Raw genomic sequence first — 17444 nt, forward strand, 5'->3', positions numbered from 1 at the left:
AACTTAGAACACTTGATTCCTATTTTCTTAGTAAAATTAGACACTGCTAAACCCGTTGAAACCAAACCCATTGCTGTTGGGTCGATTCCAACTCATAGTGACCCGATAGGACGGAATAGAACTCCTCCACAGGGACAGGAGTAGCTGCTGGTTTCGAACTGCCGACCTTTTGGTTAGCAGCCCAGCTCTTAACCACTGTACCACCAGGGCTCCTAGATGCTACTACTGTTTCCTAATCACATACTTACTACCATGTTGCACCTTTACTCAAGAATTGGCAAGAATTTTCAGTGTATGTAAAATACAAGATAAAAACTTTCAGTAGATGGTTTTGACTAAACATACATTGCTGAAATAGTGCCAGGCCTCCCATTTTACTCAACATCGGTGATAACCTTGTGCTGTTTTCAGCTGCCTTCACAATAAACACTAATCAGTAGATTGAGACATGGGAAGGGAAGCTAAAGCCTTGTTTCTCAGCTGTAGTAGGCATAGTGTAAGTGGGTACAGTCCAGAAGATGTAAATTCCTACTGGATGTAAGAATGCAATAATCCATCAGTCTCAAGTATGACTCTGCTCAAGTGCTGACTTACTTGATAATGCCTTAAAAATTACATTTTTTCACTACTGGCAACAGATTTAGGTGGGGTTTATCTTAGGAGAAAGGTACACAAGAAAGGATACAGTAGATACTGATGTGACGATGAAATTTTGTCAAAATGCAATTTCCTGCTACTAAATCTCCTGACAGGTGCATTGTATTTCTGGCTTCAGAAGTTATTCCCTAATGATGTAACTGGAGAGAATGTATCGCCATTGCTGAACATCACTCTATGTGATACTTGCATTGTGTTTTCTCTAAGGAAATGTTTTGCTTTTTTGTTTCCAGTCTATGCATGTTTCAAATGAGTTTTGCATTTGTAAAACATCGTAGCAGTATTTGCCTCATGTGGTTGGAGTGAATCCATTGGGGTTGTACATATAAAGTGTATTAAACATAACTATGCCCAAGGTCACTGTGAGTCGGAATTGACTCGATGGCAACAGGTTTTGGTTATGCCCGTGTCTTCTTTTTCGGTGCCTATTTACTTTTTATGACAATCTTAGGAAGCCCTGGTGCCATAGTGGTTAAGTGCTACGGCTGCTAACTAAAGGGTCAGCAGTTCGAATCCACCAGGTGCTCCTTGGAAACTCTATGGGGCAGTTCTACTCTGTCCTGTAGGGTGTCTATGAGTCGGAATTGACTCAACGGCCCTGGGTTTGGTTTTTTTTTGGGTTATGACAATCTTGGAAACCCTGGTGGTGTAGTGGTTAAGAGCTAGTGCTACTAACCAAAAGGTCGGCAGTTCGAATCTACCAGACCCTCCTTGGAAACCCTGTGGGGCAGTTCTGCTCTGTCCTATAGGGTCGCTATGATTCGGAGTTGACTCGATGGCAACGGGTTTGGTTATGACTGTCTTTATCATTGTAGTTGTCACTCAGCAGATATTAATTGAGTTAAATGACTGTGAGAGCCTGCTGTGGTTACTGTTTTGTTTGTTGTTTTTTTAAAATATATCCCTAAGTTACAATAATGTGTGTATACACGTTTGCATTTTGTCAAGTGAGTTGCTTTATGCAAGCTTAGCTCTTCTTGACTGCAAGTATGTAGGAGCAGGCTAGATTCAGAAGCAAACATATGGCAGATGAACTTAAGCCTTAAGGTGCATTTTTTGAGGTATGTCTATAAAGTTATGAGACTACTTTCCAACAAACTCATCAGAGGAACTGTTGTGAACAGAGAAGTTTCTGGAGTTCTTTGCCTTTGGATAATACCTTGCTGAGAACCATTACCAGCTTAATCAGCCCCTTTATGCACCATACTTGGCTCCAAATGCTTTTTGGCTGTCTGCAAAGATCAAATGTGCCCTCAAAGGGCCAAGACTGGCAGCTATAGAGACCATTCAAAAGAATATGCCCCAGGCTGAGAAGGCAGTTGCAAAAAAGAAAAGAGAACTTGAGAAGGCATTCCAAAAATGTCCCCAACAATGGCTGCATGAAGGTAGCCAGAAGTGGCCACTGTGAAGGACAGTTGTCATGGAGGGGTATCGGTTTAAAACCCATGTAATTACTAGGTGGCTAAACTTTATGTACATGTGCACATACACACACCCCTGTGCAAAGACAAACAGGCATAAACTTCAGACTTTCCCTTTAAAATTCTCCAGGCCTCTATTGGCTGTTTGGAGTCTCTGCCTGGTACAGATAGTTAACACACTTGGCTGCTAACTGAAAGGTTGGAGGTTCGAGTCTTCTCAGAAGTGCCTCAGAAAAAAGTCTTGGCGATCTCCTTCTGAAAAATCAGCCACTGAAAACCCTGTGGAGCTCACTTCTACCCTCACACGTATGGATGGGGTCACCATGAGTTAGAATTGACTCCGCAGCGCCTGGTTTTTGCCTATTTATTTACTGCCTAATGTTCCACCCCCTCCAGGACAGCATTGCCTCCCTCTTAAGCTGACTTTTCCATAGACTTCTAAGTGGATGGTCCCAGTAGGAAGCGTTTGTAGCTGGGATATATAATCAGAGTTTATGATAAAGGGCCTTTAAAAAGTAGTATGCTGAGACTTTGGAGGGAAGGTACACGGTGGAATTGATACATCCTTTAATTTCGTGCTCTTTGAACATACCAAAAACCAAACTTGTTGCCATTGAGTGGATTCCGACTCATAGCGACCCTATTGGACAGAGGAGAACTGCCCTGTAGGATTTCCAAGGAGAGGCTGCTGGATTCGAACTGCCTATCTTTTGGTTAGCAGCCAAATGCTTAACCACGTGGAAAATTACAGGCATGCTTCAGAGTGGCCCAAAGCAGTCAATCCGAGCTCACAGTGAAGCTGTACTTTCTGTTCCCCTTGCAGGGTCCCTGATCTCTCCCTGTTGGGCCCGTGCAGGCTGGCACCGGCGATGATAAAAGTGGGTAGTACAGTTTGTTCCTTCGCGAAGCCGTTCATTCAGCCATTCTGGATGAGAGCCAGATATGAAATAAGAAGCATACCCCATGCCCTTTGCTTTCCCCCATTTTGTACTCAGCAGTTTCTTGGTTTCAGCTCTTTAATAAAGCAAGGCCTGGGTGCCTGATTTTGGGCTCAGAGCTGTCAAGCTGTGCTAAGCTGTACCTGGATGTTCTGTAGGAACTTTCTGATTGATTGCAGTGTGAGTTCAGGAGGATGTCGGCAGTGAGAGGTTTGTGCAAGCTTTCTCCAGGGAGTTTCACAGCCAAGTGACCACTGAACAGCGGGCTTTCCTTTCACGTGAAGACACCACGCCTGAGCAAATCCTACTTCTCTGGCTATTACAGCAATAAGCCTGGAGTGCCTTTTTGTTTTTACCTTGGTGTCTCCATGTCAAAGCCTTATTTGTAAGGAGAAAAGGAAACTGTTTCCTGTCTTCTAGAAGCAGAGTTAATATTTTAAATTAAACAAATCTCCTCATAGAATGGGCGTCCTTTGGTAAACTGCAACTTACCTGAAAGCCATTAGGTAAGTAGCAAATGCTAGCCAACCCCAGCTATAATCTCCTTCAAGAGGAGGGAGAAAAAAGTTCTGTCGTTCAACGTTGATGTTGTGTGAATTTTAGAACCCATCACCATCCCGAGCTGATGTGGATTACTGCTGCATCTTGATCTTATCACAAAGCGTGGCGTGTCCTTGTTGACCCTATAATTAGAGAAAGATTTCTTGGCCTGCCATTGAAGGTTCTTGGCCATCTAGCCTAACCTACATCTGCAGACTCAACTGCTCCTCACTCTTCGGACACTGTGTACTGCAGGGAAGCCACACCCTTTTCTTGGCCAGTTGGAAGCTGTTCTCTCCTCTCCATGGGTCTTGTTTTATAATTTCTCTCCATGAGAAGGGTGCTTTTCCCCTTCTTTCATTCAGCTTGTAGTTATCGAGTGCCTGCTATGTGCCAGGCTTCATGTTCAGCTCTGGAGATGCAGACTGAAGCAGCGTAGACATCGTGCCTGTTGCCACCTGCCCAAATCATTCCTCTTCTAAATTCAGCCAAGTGTGTCAGCAAGGCGCTTCCTTTACCTTCCTAGCTAGAAGTATTCTTCCCTCCTCCAAGCATCTAGAACTTTTTTGCCTCCTGTGCATCTATCATGGAACTTATTCTTTTCTACTTCTGTTTATGAACAGGCCTTACCTTCCTGGCTAGAGTAGCTAATTTCAGTCACCATGAGTCAGAATCAACTCAACGACAGTGGTTTAGTTAGGAGTCCCTGGGTGGAGCAAACAGTTAAGTGTTCAAATATCAACTGAAAGGTTGGCGATTTGAACCCACGAAGGAAAGTCCTGGTGATCTGCTTCCGAGCCTTGAAAGCCCTGTGGAGCACAGTTCTCTGCAACACGTGGGGTTGCCAGGAGTCAGAATCAACCTAATGGCAGTGTTTTTTTTTTTTTTTTTTGGCAGAGCAGAATTCAGGTTTGTATCCTTCATGGTAGTGCATGTAACCATTTACTCATTCAGCAAATATTTATTATCTATTCTGTGCCATGTGTTGTGTAGGGCACTCTATAAACCTTGATATTTATAGATATCTTTTAAATGCATGAAAAATATGGGCCTCAGAAGGACTATCTAATATAATACTTGAGAGCAAAAGAGAGACTTTATGAGGTTAGAAAGGGTGTCTTCTCTCTGAGGGGCAATGGATAATCCTCCTTTGAAGTGTGCCTTCTTGAATTGCATAGAAGGAATTTGCGCTTTTGCCTAAGTAACTGATTTCTAGTAGACCTAAATTTGAATCGCTTTCTTGCTTTTTCATTTGCTGATTAACTGGCTTGGTTCTCCTGCTGCATCTAAAATTCCTGTGGCAAACAACGTCCCATTAAAAATTGATTTTTCAATGTTGTAACATTAAACTCTGCGACTTCACATTCTAAAATCTGCAGTTGACTTTCGAACAACAGAAGCTTCAGCATGACTGTTTACCTACCATATTTTGCACTAGTTTTACTCAGTAACTCTTAATGTGTATATTGGTTCCAATCATAAGAATGACAAAATATTTTGTATTTTTGTGTTGCTAAACTTCTGAACCATCCAGATCACATTGATTTGTTTACCGATTTACTATTGACTGCTTTTAGTTTGTGATTGCTTTGGACTCCTGAGTTTTGGGGGAAAAAAAAAGTTAAATACAATTTGTTAATTTTATTTAGGTGCACAGTTCTACTTGTGCCTCTGAGTTCAGTTTATCTGATGCTGCCCTTTTTGTATGAAGTCCGTGTGTGTGTGGCACAAATGGTTAAACATTCCATGGCCAGCCAGAAGGTTGGCAGTTTGAACCCACCCAGAGGTTCCTCATAAAACAGGCCTAGTGATCTCTTACTGTAAAGATTATAGCCTAGAAAGCCCTATGGGGACATTCTACTTTGTCACGTGGGGTTGCTATGCATTGGAATTGTATATTCAACAGCCCCACAACAACACCCCCTTTTATAAAGAAGAGTCCTAAAAAGAGTGGTTAAACGTGCATTTTGAGATGCCCATGGTGACGAATTCTTTCATTTTCCATTTCAGAATGAAGACCTACCTGACCTCAGCAAATCCTCTTTAACTCATGGGTACCCAGACTCTTAAGTATTTCATGATTCACAACTAGGACCTCACATCTTCCTCCTCAGTAGATGGTACGATGCCTCCATTTCAGTTTGTTTACTTTATACAATCCTCAGGAGTTCGTTGACTGAACTGCACGTTCTACAGTGTGCCAAGCAAAAAAAGCACTGTGACACCAGAACAATGCGTCAGCATAAACTTCGTCTTTAATCCTAAGGACTGAGCTGGCCACAAGGAGCTGATGGGCCCACCGCCACGCCAGGAGAGAACGGGTCTCCTCTCGGTGCATTTACAAGATGACATTTCATCTGCTGCTGAAACTGTGTACGGCAACGCATCCTTGTAGATTATTTCATACGGAACAGTTCGTGTTGGGTGGAGAGAGTATTAAATATTTAACATAGGTTTTGATTTATATGTGTAATTTTTTAATTAAAATGTAACTTCTTTTCCTGCAGCACATCTTTTTTTTGGATGTGGAACTGAGGTATACGATGTTCCCTTGTAAAGAGTGGAGCAAGTGCTTAAAACAAGGCTAAACGAGAGTAGACTAGGGTACTATCCTTGTTTTAAGATGATCGTTGAGAAAAATAATATAATAAGAATCATAGTGCCATAGATGGGTCTCAATTGTATAGAGTTATATTTACTGATGTTATCTCTTGTAATATAACCCTGATGTTGAGCTGAGTTCCTTACAAGACTTTAATTTTGTATTTTTCCTGTAAGACAATAGGCCATGCTAATTAAACTGAAGAAGGAGCTATTCGACTGGGTGTTTTCAAGTGTCGGCTTAAAATTGGCAATGGAATGGAAGCAAAATTACAAGAAAAGGAAATCAACGTCTTCCGTTGTACATATTGTAAAAAAGAAGGAGACACGGGCGATCCCTTCAAATTAAAAGCTCTCTTTGGGGTGAACAATGTGGGTGTTTGTAAATTCTGGAAATTTCTTTCTATTCATAATAAACTAGATACTGTTGATCTTTTCTTCTCACCCCCTTCTGTAAACTTTCTTCTCCATTCCACCATTTTTTTTTTTTTCTGCGTGTGTGTGTATATGTGTGTGCACGTTCTGATATTTCGTTTCCTGCATTGTCTTGAGAAAGATGGGCAGACAAATGAGTGCTTCCTCACCAGAAATTCAGATTCCAGAAAGTGTTTTTACCATGGCCAGGGCTCTAAGTCACTTTCCTTAAGACCCTTTTCTCATGTTTTCTGAGCACTTCCAATGTTACATCATTGGCCCATTTGCCCTAGTGGATACTGGCCAATAGTGATTAGTTAATAAAACACAATGTACAGGGAGCACCTCAAAGCATAATGACCTGCTGTTGAAACATCTAACCAGCAATGAAAATGTTAATCCTTTTCTTGTTTGGAGAGTACACACATCTTGGAATTTTTCCTTATGGAAAAAAGGAAGTGGCAACAAACCTACTTAAAAATATTGCCTACAGAATTGTTCATCTTTTTACCAGTAAACTTCTTCATGGCTAAATGAATTAATGGAAGTATCAACCTCCCTCTGAGTCAGTGGGGACTATATCAGGAGTTCTCAGCCCCACTGGGGGGAGGATTAACATTTTATTTCTCCGAAGGGTTGAGCTCCCTGGGTGGTGGTGGGTCATCAGGGAAGGGGCCAGGGCTGGAGAGCGTTGCAGGAGCTACCGCCCCTGATCAACTGGGGACCTCTGCTCTACTCTAAAGTGAGTGGAGATAAGTGGAATCCCTCCTACTGCTGAGGTCTGTGTTACTGTTAATTCAAGTGGATGGCATGTACCTCACAGACTGTTGTACAATGCTCAGTGTTGCAGACTTTAGCCACTTGCATGCTCATAATTTCTAAGATAAATAGGTGTGTAGTCATGAGTCCATTGTTTTTAAAGAACTTACTGAATGACAGCATTTCCTATTAGTCAAGAACATTACCAATTTTGATAATCTGAGATAAAAAATTTTTTTTCTATTTTTTTGTTTAAAAAAACAAGACTTAGCCAAACTAGCTTTCATTTTTCAAGTCTTCTGACTCATAGCCTTGCTAGTGGAGGAAGAAAGGAAGCTGCCCTATTCTCTTCCATTGAGGACTCAAGTAGTTACAGAGAAATCAATGAACAAAATTGGCCCCAACACTTTCACTGTAAAACTGGTTGTTTTTCAAGAAATCCAGCCTTTGAATATATATCATCAAGATACCTCTGCACATGGAATTATCAACATATTTTGGATGATAACAGAAGTGAACACACTGGAAGGTACATCTCTTGGTTTCTATCTCCCTGACTTTTGATTGAGCAGAACAGCATAAAGGTAGAACTTTCTTATTTAAGCTGCTCCCAGTGGTCCCTGAGCTGGGTTTGATGAAAGTATTAAACTTTATTGTTTGAACACTGAAGATTGTTGGTAGAACAAGGTAGAAACTCATGCTCTGGCTATACAAAGGCTTTACTTTGAGCAACATCAGCTGTTGAGTTCTTGTGTTCAGTTGCTATTAAGTAGAGTTGGCTTTTATCCATTTCAAAGTATTTGTAGTCCAGCCAAGGACTTACATTAATGGGATCCTAGTGGTTTCTGGTTAAACTAGAAGTTAGTGGCTTTTTCTTCATGAGGCCAATCCTTCACAGCATTCTTTCTTAGAGACTTAGGGAGAGTCTTAAAATTCTCCTTTGCAAAAAGAATATATAATGGCTCATGACTTTGATGTTATCTTCATTCTGGGCAAAAAGAATGAACCTAGAACCAGCTAGAAGTGAGGAGAATCCATTAATGGTCAACCACCTGAGTCAACAATGACAAATCAGTACTGATGTTACATTTGTGGCTATTTTTTACTGACTTTCAAAGGTCAGGGTCTCTCTTGACTAATCTGGGTTGCTTGCGAAAATGGATTTACTAAAAATCACGTAGCCAGAAGTAAAGATTTTTTAACCTTTCTTTCCCTGCTTTTGTCTCCTAGCTGTCTTTTAAATTTGAGACATATAAGTACTAAGAATTATTTTTAGGCCTTATACTGAAAAAAAAAATACTGAAGCCCTGTTTTATTCTATATTAAAATCTGAATGCAACATGCATTCATAGTTGGAAATTTTATTTACTACAGGTGCTTCAAAAATGAGGGAGAGGTACTCATCATCCACTGACTATAAGAGCTATGAAAATATTGATGTGAAATGTTCCAACTGCTGGTGGCAGTGGTCCCGTACTCAGTCTCAGGGTGACTTGGTAGAGCTCTATAGGTCAGCCCATCACATAGGGAGGCACTAAAACCAGGGATAATGGGAATTAAGACCTTGACTGGGGAGACACGGGACTCTTTAGAAGGCATGCAAAGAATGAATGGAAGCCAAATACGAAATGAGTTCTTTGCAGGGACTACACAGAAGGTTAGTGTTCCAAGGATACCGTGAACATTTGCTGGAGGTAATGCCATGTTCTTATAGACTGCTGAGAAACTTGAGAGGCAGAAGCATGCACTTTTAGGGGTGTGAGAAACTATAACCTTACCAATACTAAGAGGACCCCACTCTGTGAACTTAGTCATGGAGAGCCAAAGTGGCCTTCTTGTAGTCAGCAAAACATCAAGGGTGAAACATGGGTACCTTTAGGCATTTCCACAGCCAAGCCAGATAAGATCTTGGAGGTACTTCAGTAGCTCTGTAAATTGGTTTCCTGAGTGTGGAGATAGAACGTATGGGTCAGGTGGTATGTTGGATGCTGTACTTCTTGTAACCAGAGCACCAAGTTAAGTGCTAGGAGAAGGTAGAATGATATAGAAGGTGTTTGACCCTACTTGAAAGAATTTACCATTAATAAAGGGCCTATAATTAGCTAATCTGATTAGAAAATGTATGACTTATATGAGAGAGTACTCTTCCTTTCCTAGTTTTTTGATGACTTGGCACACACCAAGAGATCTGATGTTTTAGTTTCCTGCCATTCACCTGCCATTTCAACCTCTCTCTTGGACCTGCTGTTCATTTCCCCAGTGTTAACCAGTATGCCATATGATAGGTCAAATTCAGTAAACAGGAAACTTGTCTGTATTTGCATAGGCATCTTTAGTGCTGTGGTTTTCTTTTTAGAACTTCACCATTGGCTTAAGAATGAATGTAGTTCCTGGAACAATTTTTCTTATGAAGCTCTTTCCTTTTCACCTCTTGGCTACAGGGTGGGCCAAATTAAATACCTATATATTTTCTTTTAATGTATGTGCAGTTTGGTTTATCATCTTAAGATGGTGGTGCTGCTCATGGTGCTACTTCATCTGTGTATGAAAAGACCAATGCATGGTCTGTATTGCTACCAAAACATTTATTGTATATTTGTGTATAATATATGTATTATGTATATATGTAACAGGTACAAGGCCAGTTACATATTTTTATTTAGGAGTGTTTCACTTTTCCAAGTTTCTTTATAGTGTTATGCTTATTTAAAGAAGATTTTTTTTTTTTTTCTGATTCTGTCTGGTACTTAGAACTGTAGTGTCTTCATCGTTAATTAAAGACAACTGTCGAAATGAGTGCTGATGTGAATGTTAGTGGTCCTTCATGTCTTTGATTATGGGACAGGAAACAGAAGTTACCAGGGAATTTGCGGAGGCATTTGGTTGAGTAAGAACAGTGTACACCATTTAACATAGCTCAATAAGTGATTGTGGAACAGGTGGGTTTACGTCACCCTATCCCTCTTCAGTTGACTTTTAATGGCTGAGGGTTTAAAGAAAAAGACTTCTGGAAAGGTTTTTAAGCTGCTTTTGTGGGTGTGGTAGTGCAAGGGGAGGGGAGAGGTTGGAGCAAAAATTTGTCCTCCCCTGGTGCAAAGATAAGTCTGCCTTGGGATGCACTAGAACAGCCTTAAGAAGACCTGGTGGTGCAACGCGATTGGTTAAGTGCTCCGCTTCTGACCGAAAGGTTGGCTGTTCCATGGAAGAAGGACCTGATGATCTACTTCAATTATGATTGCAGCCAATAAAACCCTATCGGGTAGTTTTACTCTGTCATATGGGGTTGTTATGACTTAGAAGCAACTCAACTGGCACACAACAATAGCAACAATAGGGCAGCCTCGCCAACCTCAAATGTGCACCCGGATCCCGTGAAGAGTTTGTTAAAATGCAAATTGCCATTCGGAGATCTGGGACAGGACCTCTTTGGTCCCTGGGTGGTGCTGATGATTTGCACTTGACTACTAACCTCAGGATTGGTGGTTTGAACCTACCCAACCAACAGCATCATACAAGAGAGGTCTGGCAATCTATTTCTGTAAAGATTGTTGTGTGCCATTGAGTCAATGCCTACTCCTAACAACCATATAGGACAGGATAGAACTATCCCTTAGGGTTTCAAAGGTAGTAATCTTTATGGAAGCAGACTGCACGACTTTTTCCCGTGGAGTGGCTTGTGGTTTAGAACCATTAATCTTTCAGTTAGCAGCCGAGCACTTAACCACTGCGCCACCAGGGCTCCTCTCTGTAAAGATTACAGCCAAGAAAATTCTATGGAGCAGTACTACTCTGTAACACGTGAGGTGGCCGTGAGTCAGAATCGATTTGATGACAATGGGGGGCAAAGGGAGTGGGTGGGTTGGACCTGAGAACCTGAGTCCAGGGTAGGCTGACACTGTTACTCCTGGTCTACTGATCACACTTTGAGTAGTAAGGCACTGGAATGGTGTTTCTCAGCCCTGGCTGTAAATTAGTATCATTCAGTGGCTTTTGAAAGCATCCACACCCAGGTCAACCCCAGAGATGCTGATTTAATTGATCTGGGGTCAGTTGTTATTTTTTATGCTCCCCAGAAGATTCTAGTGTGCGGTTAGGCCTGAGATCCAGTACTGAGAAGTGTTGCCCAAACTTGTCTAGTTAGTTACAACAACCACTTACCAGAAATGCTGATTCTCTGCATCTGTCTAGGAATGTGTCTTTTTAAGCAGGCAACTCTTTGGGTTGGCAAGTTGGAGAAATCCTGCTTTTTGTATAAGTGGAGACTTTTGGATGGTCTCACTGTTAGAAGGGATAGTAATGTCTAAGATTTTTGAAAATAATAAACCACATTGCCAATATAGAAGCAGGCAGGCCCTTCCTCATCCCAATGAGCTTTCTTGCTTAATTTAAAATAGGAAACAATGGGTGCACCTTATGTTGTGAGGACGAGCTCAAATTATTGAACGTTTGGAAACAGATACAGGATTTTTTTTTTTTTTAACAAGTATGATGCCCTGCTGAGGCAGTGAAGACTCTCTTTTCCACATTTACTTAGCATACCGGACTAGAAGGCTCTACCTGGCAGTGTAAATGATAATTTCATTCCTAAGAAGCAACACATGACATGATTTCATAAATGCTTAAAATCATTATTTGATCTTCCTATTAGCTTCCTCCATTTGTACTTGAAAAAAATAAAGTGGATTTTTCCCTCCCACTGATAATTGCAAAAAGCAAACATCACTCTAACCCCTATTGAAATTATATCTAAACATTACTAATTAGTATAAATTTGAGGAAAGTCTAGTTGGGATGAACTATGGTGTAATGTATAGCATAATTGTCTTACTACTTTTACACATACCCAGAAGCATACCACAGCAAAGAAAACATCAATAAAAGGCCTTTGAGAATGAATAGCTGAGGAGTATTTGTCATTATCTGACTGATTCCATTAGAAACAGTAGCGACATTGGTTCCTCCTTCATTCTAGCTTAGCCACTGGGATTTACGTCCATGATCTTATTTAATCCTTCCAGCAGTCCAGAGGTAGGTACCATCATTATCCCGATTTTCCAGGAAAGAGAAGGACAAGGCTGTGTTTACAAGTCACTAAGCAGTGGAACATCCATAGTCACTGAGGAATACTTGATGGCAAAGCCTATACTCACCCATACCACTGGTTTACCAGTACTTGAAAAAAAAAACGCCATCTTCCATACATAATAAAGGGAGCCCTGGTGGTGCAGTGGTTAAAGCAATCGACTGCTAACTGAAAGGTCAGCAGTTTGAAACCATCAGTGGCTTCGAAGGAGAAAGATGTAGCAGTCTGCTTCCGTAGAGATTTACAGCCTCGGAAACCTTATGGGGTTGCTATGAGTCAGAATCGACTGGACAGCAGTGAGTGCATTATACGTTAAAAGCACGATCACGCCACCTGACTTGTGTGAATGATTTCCTGAACAAACGTGATCTCACATGAGCATGAAAATGAACCTCTATCCAACCTATAAGTTTCACCCTATGAAGTAACAGGGCCTTTTTACATTTATTTCCGTTCTTCATCTTTGTGCCTAGCGTTATTCATTCAGGTCAAGATAGTTGCTGGCTCCCTGTTGTTTTTCTCAATAAGTATACCTCTGTCCAGCCGCAGAATAGATATGTTTGGCTCTTTTTTAGGAACACACAAGGATAGTATGTTAAATGTAAAAGCCACATATAAACAAACACCTGGGTTTTAATCATTAGGTTTTTATATGTTGTTGTTGTTAGGTGCTGTCGAGTAGGTTCCAACTCACAGGGACCCTACATACAACAGAACGAAACACTGCCTGGTCCTGCGCCATCCTCACAATCGTTGCTATGTTTGAGGCCATTGTTGCAGTCACTGTGTCAATTCATCTTGTTAAGAGTCTTCCTCTTTTTCGGTGACCCTCTATCAAGCATGATGTCCTCCTCCAGAGTCTAGTCCCTCCTAATAACACCTCCAAAGTACATGAGATGAAGTCTCGCCATTCTCACATCCAAGGAGCATTCTTACTGTACTTCTTCCAGACAGATTTGTTTGTTCTTCTGGCAGTCCATGGTATATTCAATATTCTTCACCAACACCATAATTTAAAGGCATCAATTCTTCTTCGATCTTCCTTATTCATTGTCCAGTTTTCACATGCGTATGAGGCAATTGAAAATACCATCCTTGGGTCAGCTGTACTCTAGTCCTCAAGGTGACAGCTTTGCTTTTTAACACTTTAAAGAGGTCTTTTATATCGTTTGATTTCTTGACTGCTGCTTCCATGATGTTGATTGTGGATCTAAGTAAAATGAAATCCTTGACAACTTCAATCTTTTCTCCATTTGTCAGGATGTTGTTTATTGGTCCAGTTGTGAGGATTTTTGTTTTCTTTATGTTGAGGTGCAACCCATACTGAAGGCTGTGGTCTTTGATCTTCATCAGTAAGCGCTTCAGGTCCTCTTTACTTTCAGCAAGCAAGGTTGTGTCATCTGCATAGCACAGGGTGTTAATGAGTCTTTCTTCAATTCCAATGCTGCATTCTTCATACAGTCCAGCTTCTTGGGTTATTTGCTCAGCATACAGATTGAATAAGTATGGTGAAAGGATACAACCCAGACACACACCTTTCTCGATTTCTGATGCACTATCCCCTTGTTGTGTTTGAATAACTGCCTCTGGGTCTATGTACAGGATCTGCATGAGCCCAATTAAGTGTTCCAGAATTCCCATTCTTCTCAATGCTATCCATAATTTGTTAATGATCCACACAGTTGAATGCCTTTGCGTAGCCAATAAAACACCAGTAAACATGTTTCTGATATTCTCTGCTTTCAGCTAGGATCCACCTGACATCAGCAATGATATCCCCGATTCAGCGTCCTCTTCTGAATCCGGCTTGAATTTCCGACAGTGCCCTATCGATGTACTGCTGCAATCGTTTTTGAATGATCTTCAGCAAAATTTTACTTGCGATGCTAATGGTTTTTGCCTAAACCCATTAAAATCAGACCTTCTAGCATTATCCATTAAGGATACCGATGATTAGAAAAATGGCCAAAATTGGCAATAGGAAATGTGTGGAGGTCAATATGAGTGGGAATAGACTCAAAACAACAACAACAGGCTCTATGGCAGACTTTAAGAGGGGTCAGAAGCATCACGGAATTACAAATTCCCTTTGTTATCGCTGGATGAAGTCTTTTATTTATTGTCTGGTACAACTCTTCATTCTTAGGAAGTCAAGAAACTGAGATTCCCCAGTCTCTCGCCCATGAGTTCAGAACTCCTTCCTGGATCAGATAATGTGAACACCCAAGTGATAGCTGCAGCTCACATACATAGGGCATTTGCTGTGTGCCTGTCACTGGCCATGGAGCAGCTCTTCTGGTCCCCATACAAACTTTTGTGCCACCAGCTCACATACACCACACATATCAACCACCACACACACATATACTCACACACCACACACACATATACTCACATACCACACGCAACCACCACCACCACCACCACACATACACACAACCACACTTACCAACACACGCACAATTCAACTTTTGTCCCCAAGGGTTGTAGGTCTTATTATACTGTATTACAGAGTACAAAATGGAGATCTAGAAGGTATCTTGTCCAAGGTCACCCAGTTGGTAAGCATAGAACTGGGATTCCAATCCAGTTCTGTCTCACTCCAGAGCTTTTATTTTCCAAGTTTTAATAATCAAAATATGTGGAAACAAAAAAAAAAATCCCTGGGAATCCCAATATGTATTTATGCCACGGGGTTGTCAGAAGAGGCCGAGTAGGAACTCTTGATTTGGAGTTTCAATACTCTAGACATAGCCTAGAGCTCCATGCCCCCACCCGCTGGTCCACTTCCCTCTCAGGTATTTTTGAGGTCTTCTGGTAAATCAAGATGAAAGGGCTCCTGGGCTCTCTCTTGTTAACCTTTTGAAGCTCAATTCTTAATTAATGGCTTTCCCTAGTTAAATGCAGCTTCCCATTAGCTTTTCACAGAAGATCGTAGCCAAAGTACACACACACACATACAAGATGCCATCACCACCACTACCACATACACACCCCCCACACACACCACTATACATACACACACCACCCACACACTACCACCACCACATATGCACACAACCACTCACATACCACCACCATCGCATACTCATACATACACCACATATACACACACACCCCACCACACACACACACACACACACACTGCCATCACCACCAAAACACACACATACACACACACACCACTATACATATGCACACTACCCAAATGCCACCACACATATTCACATACACACACTCACACATCACTACCCACCATCGCATACTCACACACATACACCACATATACACACAAACCCCACCACCACCACCACACATACATACACACCACACAAATACACACACACAACACATACCCAATTCAAGGAAGAAATGCTAATAATGCCTCTAAAACAGCTAACTTTTTGTTTTTTTACTTTAGCAGCATGTTTCTAGGAGCCCCGGTGGTGCAGTGGTTAAGCACGCAGCTGCTAACTGAAAGAGGTGGCAGTTCGGATCCACCAGCCCTTCCGTGGGAAAAAGATGTGGCAGTCTGCCTCCATAAAGATTACAGCCTTGGAAACCCTGTGTGTAGTTCTACTCTGTCCTGTAGGGTCGCTCTGAGTCGGAATTGACTGGATGACAACCGGTTTAAATTTGGTTTAGTGTGTTTCTGATTTAAATTCAAACGATCCACTTATTTTTACATCTTCCTTTCCTTCCTACCCCACACCGACTACTCCAGTTAGCTGGATCCCATATATGAAAAAAAAATGTCAAGTTCTGAGTCTGGTGTACTTCATCGGCTGAAAAATAAAATAAGCATGGCTGAGCTAAACAATCTTCTTCCTGAATAGAGTAACCCTTGTATTTGTGTTTGCTGAAATGTTTGACAGATGGGAATCCCATGGAGGTATTTCTTTTAAATGACCGTGTGAACACTTCAGTTCTCAGCCTTGCCTAGCCGCTAACACAGTGTGCGACTTTGAGCAAAGCACTTCTTAGCTCTGCCCTACTGTCTCTTTGTTTATCAAATATAAGGGTTATCTGATTGTAACCTGGGATTCAGGAATTTGTGAACCCTGCAATATTTAACGCAGTGTTTTTCCTGGTTTTGGCTGTGTGCATTTTTTCATTCTTGCAGAGAAGCAACCATGATTTTCAGTGGATTCCCAAAAGGTCCTGTGATTTCAGAGAAGTTAAGAATCACTGCTTGAGATGATTTCTTAGGATCTCGCATTTTCATGATATTTATGATTCCCTAGCACGTTTTATAGAATTAGGGACTGGCCTACGGCAAAAATATTAGGTCAGCAAAGTTTGCCCCTACTTGCTTCTCCCCGCTACTCTACACATTGGTTGGGCATGGGCTTTCGTGGTACCCAGGCTCTTTCTGGAATGCAGAAAACACATCTGATAAACTATTCACTCAGAGGTGTATGGAACTAAGGGAGTTCCTGGGTTGCACGGAGCCCTGGTAGTATGGCAGTTAAGAACTTGGCTGCTAACCAAAAGGTCAGCAGTTCAAATCCACCAGCTGTTCCTTGGAAACCCCATGCGGCGGTTCTACTCTGTCCTAGAAGGTCGATATGAGTCGGCATCAACTCAACGACAATGGGTTTTTTGCTTGGATGGCACAAATGGTTAAGTGACCGAAGACTAGCAGAAAGGTTGCTGGTTTGAACCCACCCAGAGGCGCCTCAGAAGACAGGCCTGGTGATCTGCTTCCAAAAGTTCAGAGTCTTGAAAACCCTATCGAGCGGTTCTACGCTGCACACATGGAGTCTCCACGAGTCGGAATCAACTAGAAGGCAACAGTTTTGGTTTTGGGGGCTTTATATCAAGTGAATGTATTAGCTCCCAGGGCATTTGCCTCAAAAAAACAAAACCTACCCCAAGGGCAGAGACCGCTTTAGCAAAAGGAAACTAATTGCCAACGGTGGAATTTTAAGCCTCCGGAGGGGAGATGCTTTAGATGGTCAGTGATAGTTTGGGTCAGATTTAGCACTTTCATCGGCCCTGAATCTTGAAAAGGATTATGATGCGATGATC

The 17444-nt window shown here is 41.6% G+C and overlaps 1 protein-coding gene across 2 annotated transcripts in view; it reads left to right on the plus strand.

Annotated features, from left to right (window-relative positions):
* Positions 1-10126, plus strand: part of IRS1 (insulin receptor substrate 1) — a 76411-nt gene extending 66285 nt beyond the window's left edge. For both annotated transcript variants that reach the window (XM_064286620.1, XM_064286619.1), the window contains exon 2: positions 5567-10126. The gene's annotated coding sequence lies outside the window, so the exon portion shown is untranslated. The remainder of the gene's footprint in view (positions 1-5566) is intronic.
* The last annotated feature ends 7318 nt before the right edge of the window (positions 10127-17444 follow it).

This window comes from Loxodonta africana, chromosome 6, assembly GCF_030014295.1.
Source record: "Loxodonta africana isolate mLoxAfr1 chromosome 6, mLoxAfr1.hap2, whole genome shotgun sequence".
NCBI lineage: Eukaryota > Metazoa > Chordata > Mammalia > Proboscidea > Elephantidae > Loxodonta > Loxodonta africana.